The following is a 19,255-nucleotide window of genomic DNA, read 5'->3' as shown; positions in this document are numbered from 1 at the left end:
CTCAAGTGCCTGCTTCAGAGCAGATGATGCTTGCATGTCAATTATTTCAAGTTGCAGGAGACCTTCATCAATGTGAAGTGATGCAAGGAACTCTTGTCCTTTTGTGGAAATAGAAGCTACATTGGCAAATGGGTTGCTCACAAAATGCATCAATTCTCTGGGCATGTCAAATTCATCAAATCGACTTGCAAAGTTTTCCCTCAATTTATCAATGAAATCTGTCATTAATTGAGTGACTTTTGGCTCAATTGTGCGTGTGAACGTTGACATGAAAAGAAAAAAGTAAAAAAAAAAAAAAAAAAATCCCGCGGGCCGCCAGTTGCAATACAATGTTAGATCAATGTGACACAGCGGATAACAGCACAGTTGGCTGGGTTACGTTATAAATGTATCCCATTACAATTGGGATAGCAAAACATTTATTCCAGTATTACAAGCATTACATTAAAGTAAGGTGATTCCAGTTACTTTTGGATTACCTCATTGCCAAATATGAAACAAGACAAAAAAATTACGTTTAACCTAAAGGAACACGCCAACATTTTGGGAAATTCGCTTGTCGTCTTCTCCAGAGAGAGACAAGAAGATAGATACCAGTGTTCTCTCTGTGTGTTCAGTAGAAAGCTATCTGTCAGCATGTTAGCCTAGCTTAGCACAATGAATGGAAGCGGATATGGCCGGTTAGCCTTCGGGAGAGGTATTAGGGCTAACCGGCCGCGTGTTGCTTTTTAACAGCGGAGGAGTGCAAGAATGTGACAATGTGACCATGTGACCGCGGCAGCGCGAGAGAGCGGCAGTGCGGAAATAGGCTGTCTATTGCCATTCTCTAAGACAAACGCTAACCTTAACCAGCTCCTTAACAGCGCCTAAACTTAACCTTTCTAACCTTAACCAACTCCGAAACAATGCCTAACCTTAACCTTAACCTTAACCATGCCTAACCTTAACCGGCGAAAGAATACAAAAAAAAAAAAAAAAAAAAAAAAATTGATTGGATTCGAACTTGAAACCGCAGGACCGCCGCACTGCCAGGTGAGCTAAGCTTCGAATGAGAATCATGGCGGATTACGGCTAAATAATGCCGCAAGCTCTGCCGCTCCGCTCTGCGGTTGCTGCGCCTGCCGCGGGGCGTGTCGCAGCCAATCAGGGAAAACGCGGAAGCATTCGGCGCACTCCTCCGCTGTTAATAAGCAATAGGCTAACCGGCCATGTCCGCTTCCAGCTAATTTCCCAAAATGTTAGTGTGTTCCTTTAAATGAGACGTGGAGTCAGGGACGGTCTGGGACCAAAAAAATGGCTCTGGACTTTTTGACCCAGACCGGCCCACCAGCCACCACCAGCCTGCAGATACTCCTGCACCCCCCACCCCTGCCCGTCGGAGCACAAACAAACACACCACCACTTAGAGGCTGAGCATAATGGATGGATACTCTAGGCCAGTGGTGGCTCAGACTTGGCCAACTCAGGGCCACATTGACAAAAATATTTCTGAAAGAGCCACATTTACACAAAAACACCCCATTCCTCAACCAAACCAACACCAGGCTACTCATATGCGATTAACAAGCTATGGAAAATCATGATAATATAGGCCTACTGCGTGCTGTACCAGTAGGCTACTGACATGTATTACCACTTCTTAACTATTAATAATTTAGTAGTTAATAGTGTAGTTCTTTGTCCTTTAAATCTGGGGTGCCATGGGGCGGCTGGGTAGCGCAGCAGACTAAGCGCTCGCCTACCACCGCAGAGACTTTGGGATCGAATCCAGCTGTCAGCGGTACCTCCGGCTTGGTCAGTCGTCCCTACTAACACAATTGGCAGTGTTAGCGGGTGGGAAGCCGGTGGGGTATGTATCCTGGTCGTTGTAAACAGCGACTCCTACTGGTCGGTCGGGGCGCCTGTTCAGCAGGGAAAGGATCTGGGGGAGATAGTGTGATCCTCCCACGCGTTACACTCCCCCGGTGAGAGTCCTCGCTGTCAGGTGAAAAGAAGCGGCTGGCTGACTCCACATGTATCGGAGGAAGACATGTGGTAGTCTTCTCTCTCCCCAGGCCGACAGTAGGGGGCAAAAGCGTGCAACGACCAGGAAGGGAATTGGCATAATGACTCAATTGGGATGGGAGAAAAATACAGAAAAAGGGGGAGAAAAAGTAGATAAAAAAAAAATCTGGGGTGCCATTTGTATGTAACAGTTTGAGTTAAAGTTGCTGGGCTGTCCGTCAGGTTACTACAGCTCCTTCAGTTGGTAGTAGGGCTGCTTCATTTGGTGGGGGATGGGGAGACTGATGGGACTGCTTCATTGGGTGGGGGATGGGGAGACTGATGGGACTGCTTCATTGGGTGGGGGATGGGGAGACTGATGGGACTGCTTCATTGGGTGGGGGATGGGGAGACTGATGGGACTGCTTCATTGGGTGGGGGATGGGCAGACTGATGGGGCTGCTTCATTGGGTGGGGGATGGGGAGACTGACCGGGGCTGCTTCATTGGGTGGGGGATGGGGAGACTGACGGGGCTGCTTCATTGGGTGGGGGATGGGGAGACTGACACAGCTGCTTCATTGGGTGGGGGATGGGGAGACTGATAGGGCTGCTTCATTGGGTGGGGGATGGGGAGACTGATAGGGCTGCTTCATTGGGTGGGGGGTGGGGAGACTGACACAGCTGCTTCATTGGGTGGGGGATGGAGAGACTGATGGGGCTGCCTCATTGGGTGGGGGATGGGGAGACTGACACAGCTGCTTCATTGGGTGGGGGATGGGCAGACTGACACAGCTGCTTCATTGGGTGGGGGATGGGGAGACTGATAGGGCTGCTTCATTGGGTGGGGGATGGGGAGACTGATAGGGCTGCTTCATTGGGTGGGGGGTGGGGAGACTGACACAGCTGCTTCATTGGGTGGGGGATGGGGAGACTGATGGGGCTGCCTCATTGGGTGGGGGATGGGGAGACTGACACAGCTGCTTCATTGGGTGGGGGATGGGCAGACTGACACAGCTGCTTCATTGGGTGGGGGATGGGGAGACTGACACAGCTGCTTCATTGGGTGGGGGATGGGGAGACTGATAGGGCTGCTTCATTGGGTGGGGGATGGGGAGACTGATAGGGCTGCTTCATTGGGTGGGGGGTGGGGAGACTGACACAGCTGCTTCATTGGGTGGGGGATGGGGAGACTGATGGGGCTGCCTCATTGGGTGGGGGATGGGGAGACTGACACAGCTGCTTCATTGGGTGGGGGGTAGGGAGACTGACACAGCTGCTTCATTGGGTGGGGGATGGGCAGACTGACACAGCTGCTTCATTGGGTGGGGGATGGGGAGACTGATGGGGCTGCCTCATTGGGTGGGGGATGGGGAGACTGACACAGCTGCTTCATTGGGTGGGGGATGGGGAGACTGATGGGGCTGCCTCATTGGGTGGGGGATGGGGAGACTGACGGGGGAAGGGACAACTGATTTAGTCTAACTAGTTTGCTAAAGGTTTGACTGCATTGATTAAATGGCATCTAAAAGAGCAAACACTCAGAACTTTATATTTGAAGATATTAGCTAAGTAACTAGCTAATGTTAGGCAATCATGATGAGTAGCCACTTCTTCAATCAAATAAAAAAAATTAAAATAATAATACAAATCTAATCCTAACTAACCTTACTGTCATGCACTTGTCCTAATACTACTACTAATACTACTAACCTACACTGTAGCACTCAACACTTTGATGAACATTGTTACTCAGCTGATAGAGTTGTACCCTTCCGGCTGACTTGTTGTACAAAACGTGTAAGTCGCTTTGGATGAGCTGCCAGCCAGCAAACTTGTGCTATGGGAGCCAACACACAGGCATCGATGATGAGGACGTCCCACATTAACCTACGTGGACATACTCAGGAGAGATGCGGGAGCAGAAAGTACCGGCGAGCTAGACAGATGCATGGAGCATCGGGATGACTGGAAGCACAGATGGAGGGCCCGTCCAAGGACAACCTAGAGAGAGAGAGAGAGAGAGAGAGAGAGAGAGAGAGAGAGAGAGAGAGAGAGAGAGAGAGAGAGAGAGAGAGAGAGAGAGAGAGAGAGAGAGAGAGAGAGAGAGAGAGAGAGAGAGTCAGCTAAAAAATGACAACATGTAAAATGTAAATGTAGCCTATTTCACGATGGACTAAGGCGCTAACAGGGTTCATTTCCACCTCTCTGTGTGGAACATTGGGTGACGGACTGTTGCCTTTTCTCTTTCTTCTCTCTCTTTCCTTCCATGTTTTGGAATCTGAGGCATGGTGTCTCACCGGCACTCCTTTCTCACAGTCCTCTGCTAGTAGCAGTACTGTTCTGCCGTAATGTCATCACAATGGGAGCTCTCCTCACAATTCCTCACTCTCCTCACAAAAAAAGTCCCAACCCTTACTTTCAATCGGTAGAACAAACTAATCAAATCGTAGCCAAACCCTGTGGGCACGCGATGGCGTTTGTCTGTCGATGACTGGTTGGAGAAATGCCTGTCAAAATGGCGCCTGCGTTTTGCATTCAAATAGCTACTCCCCTTAACACTATCAGTGCCGACCTTGTTGACCTTTTTACTCCGTTGAATGCCATCATCCACTTCAATGTTAGCGTTAAAAACGCATAATCTATGTTTTAAATTATGGCTATGTGTCTAATCTGCCCGTCGCTTATCAATGACTTGTTTGCAGTCAACATTGTGGAAACGGATTGTTTTTTAATCGGTTCATATCCTTTTTATAGCATTTCGAAAAGCGATCGTTCTCTCGAAAATTTTAGGAAAATAGAAAGTTCCCCCCATAAACAGCATTTATTGGAATATACTCAAATACACTAGACACGTTGTCATTTGTCGGCCTATTAATGAATCGTTTTCAAATAAACGCTAGATTATTGATAGTATATGTGCACTTAGCTGAAAAATCTATTTTCTCGTTTCCTCAAGATCACACACACACACACACACATACATACACACATAACACGCTGTTATCTCAGTGAATACAGCTCCGATTACCCCAAGACTGGTAACATAGACTCCTTACCTTAGATCAGATGTTCTCCAAAAAGATTATTCCAATTCCTGATCACCATTCCAAATATTGATCGCGTTTATTGATTGATTATTGGCTGCTGTAAATATATATTCAAGGCTGCTTTCCGTCTCGCGATCAGATCCCTCATCATCAGATCCATCGCCAGCATAATGGAGCCAGTTGGCTCCACCTCTACAGATCCCACAGGGATCCAGCAGTATAATCGACTGACCTGCAGTTACACAGGGATAGACGATAGGGGGCGGTTTTTCCCCATCTGAGCTCCTACAGGGGCTGCTGTACCAATGGGAGACTCGGTTGATGAAATATGAATTCAGATCGCTATTAAAAAATGTAAACGGCATTTCTCGTCGTCTGCACTCAACGGGGGGTCTGATAAAACGAGAATAGTCGTCGTCGGCATTCAAAGTGTTAAATAGGAGCCGACAACAAGGTTTTTGCATCGAAATGTTGCATCAAGTCTCGACTATCACTGTAAGAAAAAAAGAAAACTGTAAATGTCTGGCATCAATGGTTTCCAAATACTTACTGTCAAATTACAGTAAAATCAAATACATTTACAGATTACAACCTTTATTTAATGGTTAATATTTTGATAAAAGGTAATGTACTGTATTTCTATGGCATTTACACTTAAAGTAGAAAAACAAAAGTAATCTGTAAAATAATACAGTGAATTTCCTGTGAAAAAACATTTATTTCTTACAGTGTACAGCCGCGTAAAGTCGGATTATTCTTTCCATTTGGCACCTTTGAGTTTTAAAAGATTATTTTTTGGGGATTTCTGTATTTTTCACCCATCCCAATTTAGCCGTTATGCCAATTCCCTTCCTGGTCGGTGCGCGAATTGCCCCACCTGGGGAGGGTGTAGAACTATAACTAACTACTAGAAAATCTCTTCACCTTAGCTTTTTAATACATTCTGCCACTTTACACTCATTACATCCACATTGTGATTATTGTGTTGTAAATGATAGCTATTCTATTGTTGTATGCTGCTATTTTAAGTTGTATAGTTGTGATCTTGGCAGATAAACCTTCACAGGAACCTGTTTTTTGAGAAAGTCAGGACTTATACTGATGAGTATTTATTTTAAAGTTATATTGTTGTAATTACTAAGAGTAATAAGAAAAGGTCTGTGACCTTGAACTCAAAGACTGCTAACGCCACAAGTGCAGCGCAAAATATTGTGGATGACCAAGATTGTCCGTTGATGATTGGTTAACAATATACAAGAAACGACGAGTGATATTGGTCACAAGGTGTTCGGATTTGTATCGTTATTACCTGCATTGCTGTTACCCTTTTTTGTTATTCTCTGCATTGCTTTTACTTTGTCTATTTATTTTGTCTCATTGTATGTCTGTTTTTACTGCTGTGAAAGGTGCTATACAAATAAAGTGTTTTATTATTATTATTATTATTATTATTATTATTATTATTATTATTATTATTATTATTATTATTATTATTATTATTATTATTATTATTATTATTATTATTATTATTATTATTATTATTATTATTATTATTATTATTATTATTATTATTGTAGCTGAGGGGTACAATTCCCCGACTGTATTGCTAGATATGATATTTAATACCACTACCTCATGTACTTTAACTTCTGGCCACCCAGTACAAGACATAAGTATGATGAACACTTTCCCACCTGATGAAACGAACCAACACAAATGTACCAAATCGAACATTCAATACAGCAAAGGGTGTATACAACATTCACTTAACTACATTTATGATTTGAAATATTGAATATGCACTTTTATGGCAAATGAGTATTCGTAGGTAAATCAACATTGAATGTCCAATCTCTGGCAGCAGGAGGGGGGGGCCAGAGAAGCCGCTGGCGGTATCCCATCTGGCCGACGGTGTCCCGGGAGAATCCAAAGTCCTAGACACAGTGCCCACAGAACCTCGGGCCGCAGACGAATACAGCCGGACCCTCTGTGGAACGGTATCTGCCGGTCCACAACGGAGAGACGTGGTGCGACCTCACGTGTAGAGCGCCGCCTCACCTGGAGTCCTCTCCGGGGGGTAATTCCAACACTCGACAGTGTTGGCCTTTATCCATGGAATAATCAAAGCACACAAAGCATAATCCAAGAGCCGTGGAAGGCTCGCCGTCGTCGGGTAGAGTAATCCAATATACAGGTCCAGTCGCTCTTGACCCGGAGCTCCTCGGATGCAATCACCACTAGGGGTCTGACCAGCCTGGATAAGCGTCCAGATAACGTCAGGAACGATGGGGGTACTGATAACTGTAGAACTCGAACCGAACGATGCACCATACATAAATAGACTATTATTAGCTTAATAGAATATGTCCAACTCGACGCTATGGTGCCAAACTATGACCATTCAACTATTAATCTACACGATATCTCAATGCCTATTCTGGGCCAAGTAGGCCCTACTACACCGCACGTGCTTCGTGGGGAGGCTTTTGCGTCTGTCACTCTGTTGGAGGGTAAAGAACTGGACTAAAAGAAAGTTCTACTTTACGAGCGCCATATATATATGCGCTATGAACAAATAGTACCACACGTATTTCGCCCGACATATTACTGCGCGGAACCGGGGGCTGCCTCGACATGTTAGGCGGCACGATTGAACTTGGACCTAGGGGTATGGCAACCTGGCGCCAGGTTCTCGTCCAATGGTAGAATGAAACTATTATGGGCTGTTTAGTAGAAACGGGGATATTCAATGCATATTGTACAAGGAATATACAGGGGATATCAAACGATATACAAATACAATTAAATATATATATATAAATAAATATACATATTCGGTTTAATCTGATCCTTCACAACAGCCGCCCCCTAATTAGTCCCACCTAATTAGCTAAGCAGAGACAGATTAACCGCACTGTCTTCCACTCAAGGTCCGCTGTAAGGTCAGTCAACTCACAAAGTCATAGGGTCATGGCCATCATCGATAGTATCTGGGAGTCGGGGCAGTTCTATGAGCCTCGCCACGGGCCGTGTGTAGGTGCGCCCTTGGACGAGTACTTCAGCTGCTCGGACCTTGCCATCGGCACCGGTGATCACTTTGCTTACGCGGCCAGCCGGCCACATAGCTCTGGGGAGTGACTGGTCAACTATCATGACGACTGTTCCTTCTGTCAAGTTGTCTCTCTCTTTTACCCACTTCTGGCGGGTCTGTAGAGACGGTAGGTAGTGAAGTAGGAAGCTGCTCCAAAACTTGTCAGCTAGTACTTGGCTGTACCTCCACAGTCTTCGGCCGTTCGCTTCTTCGGGCCTGTACATTGTCTGGGGTAGCGCGGGGTCCAGCCGCCCCATTAGGAGTGTGTTGGGGGTGACTGGGTCGACATCTGCTACATCACTGGAGACGTAACCGAGGGGCTTTGAGTTCAATACTCCCTCGATCTCCGTGAGGACTGTCATTAGGACTTCCTCTGCCACAGTCTGGGCTCCGAGTACGGCATACAGGGCTGTCTTTATAGAACGTACTTCTCGTTCCCAGGTTCCACCGAAGTGGGGTGCGTTCGGGGGAATAAACTGGAAGTCAATCTGGGCTGGAGCGAGGTGGGTCTTAAGTTCTGGGCCCATAGCTTGGAAGCTCTCTCTCAGCTCTCTTTCTCCGCCTTTGAAGTTGGTCCCGTGATCAGACAACAATGTAGACGGTTGTCCTTTCCGTGATATGAATCTCCGGAAGGCCATAAGGAATGAGTCTGTGCTCATGGTCGGAAGGAGCTCGATATGTATCGCTCTGGTGGTCATGCATTTGAATACAATACCCCACCGCTTCTCGGTGCCTCTTCCTCTCTTTATATACAACGGGCCAAAACAGTCCATGCCTGTGGAGTGGAATGGCTTGTCGCCGATTCGGAGGCGACAGGGGGGTAGGTCAGCCATCCGTGGTATGCTGGGCTGCGCGCGCCACTTACGGCAGTCTAGACAGGTTCGCTGGAAGCGCCGTACTGCTTCTCTGCCTTGCAATATCCAATAACGACGTCTGATCTCCGCGAAGACTCTCTCTGCTCCTGCGTGGTGCACATCCTCGTCGTATTTCTTTATGATCAGCTCTGTGACCTTGTGTCGGCTGTTCAAGACGATCGGGTGCTTAATGTCATCTGGTAGATCGGGGGCTCTCCGCAGGCGACCACCCACTCTGATGAGATTATGTGCGTCACTCTCTGGTGCCAGGTGAATCAGTCTGCTGTCTGATGGGACGGGGTTTCCTCCCTGTAGACAGTCTAGCTCATCGGGGAACGAGTCTCTCTGGGCTCGTTGTAGTAGAAGAAGTTCTGCTTCTTCGTAGTCAGCTGCTGACATGTCAGTGGTGGACTGAATCTCTGGGTGGTGCCGCAGGAATGTTCTTTGTTGCGCACTCTCTAGGGTAATGCAGTCATCTATGTTCGGGTCTGTGGAGGCGACAGTGCTCAGTCCACAGAACATAGGCTTCTTGTTCTCAGCCTCCTCGCTACTTGCTTCCCTCGGGGTGGGCGTAGGCCAATCTCCTTCCGGGAGCTGGAGGAATGCTGGTCCGTCACTGTAGATGTTGCGACGGGTTAGGTCATCCAGGGACATTCCCCGGGTGATGACGTCAGCTGGGTTGTGTTTGGTATCCACATACCTCCAGCTTGCTTCTTCCGTTAATTCTTGAATCTCGGTGACTCTGACTCCCACGAAGACTTTGTATCTGCATGAATCAGACTTAATCCATGTGAGTACTGTCGTGGAATCTGACCACAAGATTGTTCTATGCACCGGAATGGTGAGTTCACGTTGGATTAACGTGGCTAGATGCGCTCCTGCGAGGGCTGCGCAGAGCTCTAGACGTGGGATAGATTGTTGCTTACGTGGGGCTATCCTTGAGCGGGCCAGTATGAAAGCAGTGTGTATCTCTCCTCCCATCTCTTGGGCACGCAAATAAGCAACCGATCCGTAGGCTACTTCGGAGGCATCGCTGAAGACGTGTAGCTCAATCTCGCATGTCTCTGGCCTCACTGTGGATGGGAAGTAGCTGCGGCGTATATTGACACCTGGGAGTGAGCGGAGTTCCGTCTCCCACTCTCTCCATGTTGAGGCAAGGTGTGCGGGTATTGGGTCGTCCCAGCCCTGGTCCTTGTCCCATAGTGCTCGTACAATCATCTTTGCCCTGGTGGTGTAGGGTAGAATACATCCCAGCGGGTCATATTGTCTGGCGAGTGTTCTGTACACACTCCGTCTGGTGGTCGGTATCGCCGCCGACCTTCCTTGCTCTGGAGCCAAGGGTTTGTGTCTATAGTGGAGCGAGTCTGTTTTGAAGCGCCAGACTAATCCTAGTGTCATTTCTTGGGCTTCTCCTGGGATTGTCGCCATCCAGGTCTCGCTGCTGGCAGCCTTGTCTGCGGAGGAGAGGCTGCGCAATACGTGCGGGTCACTGCTGGCCCACTGCCTGAGATCAAAGCCTCCTTTGATTAGGGAGGCGCGTAACTTGATTAGGAGAGCCTCGGCTTCTTCTTGAGTCGAGACGCTTTGTAGACAGAAACTGTGCTTCACACTGTGTTGGACCTCTTCATCTGCTGCTGGGTCCTCTGTGACGTGTTTCTGTAGTGCAAATGTAGCACAGCACGGGCTGCATGTGGTTCCGAAGGGGAGTACTTCCCACTGGTAGATGGATGGGTTCTCATCTCCGATCTTCTCTCTCCATAGGAACCGTAGCAGAGGCTTGTCCTCCTCTACTAGTCTCACTTGCAAGAACATCCCTTTGATATCCCCGCTTATAGCCACCTTGTCCTGGCGGAAGCGCAGTAGCACGCCTAGTAGGGAGGGGCCGAGTGTGGGGCCGGGCAAGAGCTCTTTATTCAGATTTTGGGATCCGATCTGGTAGCTGCAGTTAAACACAATGCGATCCTTGCCATTGTGATGGACCTTGTGTTGCGGCACGTACCATGATTCGGTCGTCTGATCGGCCTCTTTAATGTCAATCTTTGTTACGTGTCCCGCTGTGATTAGCTTCTCAATCTCAGCTCGGTACACACTCTGTTGAGCGGGGTCTTTGGCTAGGCGCCGCTCTGTGTTCAGTAGATAGCGCTCCGTGGCGTCTTTCTTTGCGTGAAAGGGGGGCATTCCCTCTCGCCTCAGGAGTGGAGTTGCGTATCTCATCACTCCGCCGACTGTGACTCTCTTTGTCCCCTGCTCGAGTAGGTGGATGGCGTAAATGTCTTCTTTAGAGCGAATGTCTTTCTTTTCGTTCTTAAAGGGCATTGTCTCTAGGGTCCATAGCCTCTCGACATGCTGCAGGAGAGTGGTGTCTTCTTCTGTCGTTCTGGAGTGGAAGCAGCTAGTGGCTGCGGTTCGGTTGAGAGATTTAGCGAGGGGGCCTTGTAATGTCCATCCTAGGCGGGTCTCGACTGCTGCAGGACAGCCTCGGGGGCCTGTATGGACCCGGTCAATCGGGACTATGAGTTCTGCATGGTCGGAGCCTATCAACAGGGTCGGGGTAGCGCCGTCTATGAGCGGGATAGGTAATTGGCGCAGGTGCACATATTTATCCATCAACTTGGTGACAGGGTAGGTGTACTGCGAGAGTCCTATTTCTTGGCTGGTGAAAGCATTTGTGATCTCGTACCGTCGCTCTGGCTGCCCGTTGGCTGCGATAGTGAAGGAGACATTCTCGCCCTTTATCGTCTTTAAATCTCTTCTTATTGTCCGAATCGTCATTTCGTTCTTGCTCCCCCGCAGTCCCAGTTGAGTCGCAGCGGAGGCGAGCAGAAGGGTCTTCTCTGACCCGTCATCAAGGACGGCGTAAGTGTCCATGACTTTATCCTGGTAGCTCAATGTCACACGGACTACCTTTAAGAGCACTTGAGCTCCGTTGCTGCTGGCGGGGTCAATGTACATGACACTTGCCTTGGTGCCGCTCCGTGGTGCAGGTATAGGCCGTCTTCCGTTACTATCGTGTAGTATATCTAGATGGGCTCCATCGCACCGGCTGCACCTTTTCTTTAGGCGGCATTCGGCTGCCATGTGGGGCCGCGCACATCGATAACAGCGCCGGTTGGACTTTATCCATTGGCTCACTTCTTCTGCATTCATCTTTGTGAATGAGTCACATTGTGACAGCCAGTGTTCTTTCTCACAGTAGGGACACGCTATCTTCCACTTCTCCTTTCTCGAGGGGGTGCTGTGACTCTTACTGCTCGGTACTGACTCTGATTGGTGCATGACAGTCACCGATCTTCTTCCATCACTTATTCTCCTGGGTCCCTCTCTGGAGCTTGGCGTGCTCCGCCCGAAGGTGTCCAGTCGTAAGCTGCTGACCTCTCTCGCCAGGAAGTCGGCCAGATCAAGGAGGGATGGCTCGGGGCCGTCGGGATCTCGGTAGTCCCTCTGCCGCCGAAAGCGCTCCTGTCTTGCGGGTGGCAGCTTCTCCAAAATCCTCTCAACGTTAGAGTTGGCATACAGCTCATGCCTGCCCTTCTCCCGTTGAGCTCCCAGCATCCCCACCAGGGACTGCACTTTGATTGACAGGTCGTCTAGTGAGCGATTGTCTGTGGCTGGGGGTAGGCGGTCAATATGCCTTATCTCCTGGATTACGTAATCCCATATACGTCCATATCTTTGATCCAGCGCTGCAAGGGCCGCTGTGTATGGGGTCGAGGAGGTAGCATAGGCTAGCGCTATATTGTGCGCTCGCGGTACTTTCAGGTGCTTCAATAATATTGCATACTTGTGGCGTTCATCAACGACATCCACCATCATTGTCTCTAAGCACATCCGGAGCTCCGTGTACTGTGCTCGACTCTCATAGGCGAAGTCTGGGAATGACGGCGTGGCGTTGTATGACGCCATGGATGGCGGATACATCGGCGAGCGTTGGGGGAGAGACCTCCTGGGCGAGTCCCCTCTTGCGCCTCGCTGTGGGCTGGTACTGGCAGGGTACCATGGCCCGCTGGTCCAGGTACTGTTCCTCGGGGCTGGTCGTGCGTCGTGCTCACCCGTAAATAGAGTCGGGGGTCTGTAGCGCAGCGCCGCGGGGGTATAGCCTGGACTGTATGGGACCTCCTGGTCCGGTGGAGTACTGTGCTGTCGTCGGGCTTGGTTCTCCTCTTCTCCCTCTTCTTCTTCTATCAAATCTTCCAGATCTTGTAATCGTTTATTTAGCTTCTCCGCAGTGTAGGCCGCTCCTTCCTTGTAGCTGGGTCTCGCTTGGACCGGTATGGGAAGGGGGTCTGCGGGGGGTCTAGACTCGGTCTGTTGGTCAAGTTCAGGGTCGCTTGCTCGTTGCGGTGACGCTGCTCTTGACTGCTGTCTCGACGAGTTCCTTGAGCCCCTGGCGGAGGGAGAGGGAGTTGTCCTTTTGATCAGCTGCTCTATTAGTTGCGCTTGTAGTCTGTCGCGCTCTGCGTCTCTTTGGGCACCGGCAGCGGCGCGCTGGGCGTTGGCGGCGGCGCGCTCTGTTTCTCTTTGGGCACCGGCAGCGGCGCGCTGGGCGTCGGCCCGGTCTCTTGCCATATTCTCTTCCATCTGGAAGCGTCTCATCTCCAGACTTGTGCGCTGTTCTTCGCTCCGTTGCTGTGCTTGGAGGTGTTCGCGCTCGCTGGTCGCCTGGGCTTGGAGACGTTCGCGCTCGCTAAGCGTCTGTGCTTGGAGCCGATCGCGCTCGGTAGAGGCTGTCAGGCTGACGAGGAACGCCTGTTGTAGTATCCTCTCCGCTTCGCTGGGGGAAGGCGGTAGTGGAGGTGAGCCGCTCCTGCGTGAACCGCTCCTGGGGGTACTCGTTGGGGAGTCCTGGAGCTCTAGTTCCTCGGCGCTCTCCTCTTCTTCTTCCGTGCAGAGTTCCCTCTCTGTAGGGCTATCTTCCTCCCGGGGCGTGTCGGGGACTACTTCTTTAGTAGTGGCGGGGGGTAAAGGCATATCAATTCCCTCCTGGTCCCCACCGTGGGCTTGGTCAGTTACATTAGGACCTACTAGGGCCTCTGTGGTCGGGGAAACCTGGTCGTTAAGGTCAGACATAATTTTACTTTCTACTTTTACCACGTTTACCGTTTGTCGAAGGCTAGGTAGTTGACTGACAGTGTAAGCCTCTAAGTACTGAGGTGTCTGTCGTCTGCGCCGTGGGCGTTCTAGGTTAGGAGGATCGTTTCGTGGAGTGTTCATCATAGGCCATTTCGATATTAATAACACTATATTAATATTACACTAGTTACCATCCGGCTCGAAGGACCAATTGTAGCTGAGGGGTACAATTCCCCGACTGTATTGCTAGATATGATATTTAATACCACTACCTCATGTACTTTAACTTCTGGCCACCCAGTACAAGACATAAGTATGATGAACACTTTCCCACCTGATGAAACGAACCAACACAAATGTACCAAATCGAACATTCAATACAGCAAAGGGTGTATACAACATTCACTTAAATACATTTATGATTTGAAATATTGAATATGCACTTTTATGGCAAATGAGTATTCGTAGGTAAATCAACATTGAATGTCCAATCTCTGGTCGCGCAGGGAGCAAGCACACAACCTGGAATATTTAGGAAACGATAGCGATGGTACTTAAATGATTATAGCTGGATACACCAAGGGGGGGGGGGTCCCGCTGGTTGCAAGACAGCAGGAGGGGGGGGGGGGGCAGAGAAGCCGCTGGCGGTATCCCATCTGGCCGACGGTGTCCCGGGAGAATCCAAAGTCCTAGACACAGTGCCCACAGAACCTCGGGCCGCAGACGAATACAGCCAGACCCTCTGTGGAACGGTATCTGCCGGTCCACAACGGAGAGACGTGGTGCGACCTCACGTGTAGAGCGCCGCCTCACCTGGAGTCCTCTCCGGGGGGTAATTCCAACACTCGACAGTGTTGGCCTTTATCCATGGAATAATCAAAGCACACAAAGCATAATCCAAGAGCCGTGGAAGGCTCGCCGTCGTCGGGTAGAGTAATCCAATATACAGGTCCAGTCGCTCTTGACCCGGAGCTCCTCGGATGCAATCACCACTAGGGGTCTGACCAGCCTGGATAAGCGTCCAGATAACGTCAGGAACGATGGGGGTACTGATAACTGTAGAACTCGAACCGAACGATGCACCATACATAAATAGACTATTATTAGCTTAATAGAATACGTCCAACTCGACGGTATGGTGCCAAACTATGACCATTCAACTATTAATCTACACGATATCTCAATGCCTATTCTGGGCCAAGTAGGCCCTACTACACCGCACGTGCTTCGTGGGGAGGCTTTTGCGTCTGTCACTCTGTTGGAGGGTAAAGAACTGGACTAAAAGAAAGTTCTACTTTACGAGCGCCATATATATATGCGCTATGAACAAATAGTACCACACGTATTTCGCCCGACATATTACTGCGCGGAACCGGGGGTTGCCTCGACATGTTAGGCGGCACGATTGAACTTGGACCTAGGGGTATGGCAACCTGGCGCCAGGTTCTCGTCCAATGGTAGAATGAAACTATTATGGGCTGTTTAGTAGAAACGGGGATATTCAATGCATATTGTACAAGGAATATACAGGGGATATCAAACGATATACAAATACAATTAAATATATATATATAAATAAATATACATATTCGGTTTAATCTGATCCTTCACAACAATTATTATTATTATTATTATTATTATTATTATTATTATTATTATTATTATTATTATTATTATTATTATTATTATTATTATTATTATTATTATTATTATTATTATTATTATTATTATATCTTTATTATTAGACACAAAAAAACATTTCGACAAGCAAGGTTGTTGTCAGGGTCAAACATAAATTTGTTTTCATGGTTTGGCTTCTATAAAACCCATACATAACCTTTCATTTCCAAGTCCTGGGTGTCAATTTAACACGTATTTTACTGTTATTTCTTTTACAGGACTTGAAGCCACTTAACGTACTCCAGACACACAACATGTTTACTGAATAGTCTTCAATCGGTATCTGTTCAGAATCCACAGTCTGCAGCTCATTCAGGATCCTCAGATATATCCAATAATGCTCTTCAGACAAATCCCATGTTAGTCGGCGTGGAGAGACGGAACATATTATGTTCTCACACCACTGGCATTTTTGATGGAGAGGAGATAGAGAAAGAAAGGGAGAGATGGGCAAGAGAGAGAGAAAAGGGAGAGATAGGCAAAAGAGAGAGAGAAAGGGAGAGATAGGCAAGAGAGCGAGAGAGAGGGAGAGATAGGCAAGAGATAGAAAAGGGAGAAATAGGCAAGAGAGAAAGAAAGGGAGAGATAGGCAAGAGAGAGAGGAAGGGAGAGATAGGCAAGAGAGTGAGGGAGAGAGATAGGCAAAAGAGAGAGGGAGAGATAGGCAAGAGAGAGATAAAGGGAGAGATAGGCAAGACAGAGAAAGAGGAAGGGAGAGATATGCTAAAGAGAGAGAGGGGGAGAGATAGACAAGAGAGAGAGAGGAAGGGAGAGATAGGCAAAATAGAGAGAAAGGGAGAGATGGGCAAGAGAGAGAGAAAGGGAGAGAGGCAAAAGAGAGAAAGAGGGAGAGATAGGCAAAAGAGAGATGAAGGGAGAGATAGGCAAGAGAGAGAAAGGGGGAGAGATAGGCAAAAGAGAGAGGGAGAGATGGGCAAGAGAGAGAGGAAGGGAGAGATAAGCAAACGAGAGAGAGATGGAGAGATAGGCAAGAGAGAGAGAAACGGAGAGCTAGGCAAGAGAGACAGGGAGAGATAGGCAAGAGGGAGATAGGCAAGATAAAGAGAAAGGGAGAGAGGCAAAAGAGAGAGAGGGAGAGATAGGCAAGAGAGAGAGGAAGGGAGAGATAGGCAAGAGAGAGAGAGAAAGGCAGCGGTAGGCAAGAGAGAGAGAGGAAGGGAGAGATAGGCAAGAGAGAGAGAGGAAGGGAGAGATAGGCAAGAGAGAGAGAGGAAGGGAGAGATAGGCAAGAGAGAGAGGAAGGGAGAGATAGGCAAGAGAGAGAGAGGAAGGGAGAGATAGGCAAGAGAGAGAGAGGAAGGGAGAGATAGGCAAGAGAGAGAGAGGAAGGGAGAGATAGGCAAGAGAGAGAGGGAGAGACGAATGCTAGAAACAGTTAAAGTCATCATGCTCGATCTCCTGAGTCTCTTTGTGTGCTGTGGTTTGTGTACTTGGAGCCAAGTTGAGAAGTGTGTATGTGTTTGTGTGCGTGCATGCACTGTAAAAAATTATGTTCTTTCATGGGAAATTCATTGTATTATTTTACAGATTACTTTTGTTTTTCTACTTTAAGTGTAAATGCCATAAAAAATACAGTAAATTACCTTTTATCAAAATATTAACCATTAAATAAAGGTTGTAATCTGTACATTTATTTGATTTTACTGTAATTTGACAGTAAGTATCTGGAAACCATTGATGCCAGACATTTACCGTTTTCTTGCAGATTTCTTTCTTGCAGTGTGGTGTGTATAGTATATGCACGTCTGTGTATGTGCCCATGTGGCTGTGTGTGTGTGTGTGTGTGTGTGTGTGTGTGTGTGTGTGTGTGTGTGTGTGTGTGTGTGTGTGTGTGTGTGTGTGTGTGTGTGTGTGTGTGTGTGTGTGTGTGTGTGTGTGTGTGTGTGTGTGTGTGTGTGTGTGTGTGTGTGTGTGTGTGTGTGTGTGTGTGTGTGTGTGTGTGTGTGTGTGTGTGTGGTAGCCTCACAAAGAATTTATCAGAGATCAGCCCAAGTGGGTACAGTCTGCCAGAATCCTACTCTATCAACTCCAACAAGAATTATTAATATTAGAGAGAGAGAGAGAGAGAGAGAGAGAGAGAGAGAGAGAGAGAGAGAGAGAGAGAGAGAGAGAGAGAGAGAGAGAGAGGAGAGAGAGAATATCTGAAATATCCATTCATTCAATTATCCCTCTCTCTTTGTTTGTCTGAGAGAAAGACCTCCTTTCCATCTCTCTTTCCCTCTTTCTCTCTCTCACACACACACACACACACACACACACACACACACACACACACACACACACACACACACACACACACACACACACACACACACACACACACACACACACACACACACACACACACACACACACACTACAGTGTGGTTTAGTACTACAGTGTGGTTTAGTACAGTGTGGTTTAGTGCCTTTGCTCCACCCTACAAAGCTCCACCAGGGCCCTGTACTCCTTCTCGTTGTCGCCTGTGATATAACATACAATGGAGGAGTCATCTGAGAACTTCTGTACGTGGCACCCACTCGAATTATGGCAGAAGTCGGAGATGTGGGGGATGAACAGGAAGGGTGACGGCACAGTTCCATGTGGGGCGCTGGTGTCGCTCACCAGCACTGACGTACTGTGGTCTGTCCGTGATCCAGGCCACCAGGCCATACTGCAGCCCCATCACCGTGAGCTCCTCCACTAGCTGCAAAGGCTGGATGGTGTTTCAAGCGCTGGAGAAGTCAAAGAACATGATCGTCACTGAGCTGCGTGGCTTCTCCAGGTGCGCATAGGCTGTGTGTGTGGAGCATGTAGATGATGGCCTCCTCCACCCCGATGTTTGCCTGGTGTGCAAACTGCAGAGGGTCGAGGGAGTCACTCACCAGGGGCTTGAGGTGCTGCAGGACCAGCCTCTCAAACATCTTTATGACGTGTGACGTCAGAGTGACCGGCCTGTAATCGTTGAGGGCGCGAGGACGTCCCTTCTTGGCTACCAATGCAGGAGGCCTTCCAGAGCTGGAGCACCCTCTCCAGCCTCAGGGAGAGGTTGAAGAGGTGCTGAAACGCATGCCTTGAGCACCTGGGGTTGGTGTTGTCTGGTCCTCTGGCCTTGAGCAGCCTGGGGTTGGTGTTGTCTGGTCCTCTGGTCCTGAGCACCTGGTGTTGGTGTTGTCTGGTCCTCTGGTCCTGAGCACCTGGGGTTGGTGTTGTCTGGTCCTCTGGCCTTGAGCACCTGGGGTTGGTGTTGTCTGGTCCTCTGGTCCTGAGCACCTGGGGTTGGTGTTGTCTGGTCCTCTGGTCCTGAGCACCTGGGGTTGGTGTTGTCTGGTCCTCTGGTCCTGAGCACCTGGGGTTGGTGTTGTCTGGTCCTCTGGCCTTGAGCAGCCTGGGGTTGGTGTTGTCTGGTCCTCTGGTCTTGAGCACCTGGGGTTGGTGTTGTCTGGTCCTCTGGCCTTGAGCAGCCTGGGGTTGGTGTTGTCTGGTCCTCTGGTCCTGAGCACCTGGGGTTGGTGTTGTCTGGTCCTC

This window comes from Notolepis coatsorum, assembly GCF_963971535.1.
Source record: "Notolepis coatsorum genome assembly, chromosome: 9".
Classification (NCBI taxonomy): domain Eukaryota; kingdom Metazoa; phylum Chordata; class Actinopteri; order Aulopiformes; family Paralepididae; genus Notolepis; species Notolepis coatsorum.
Note: the sequence above shows the minus strand (reverse complement) of the source record.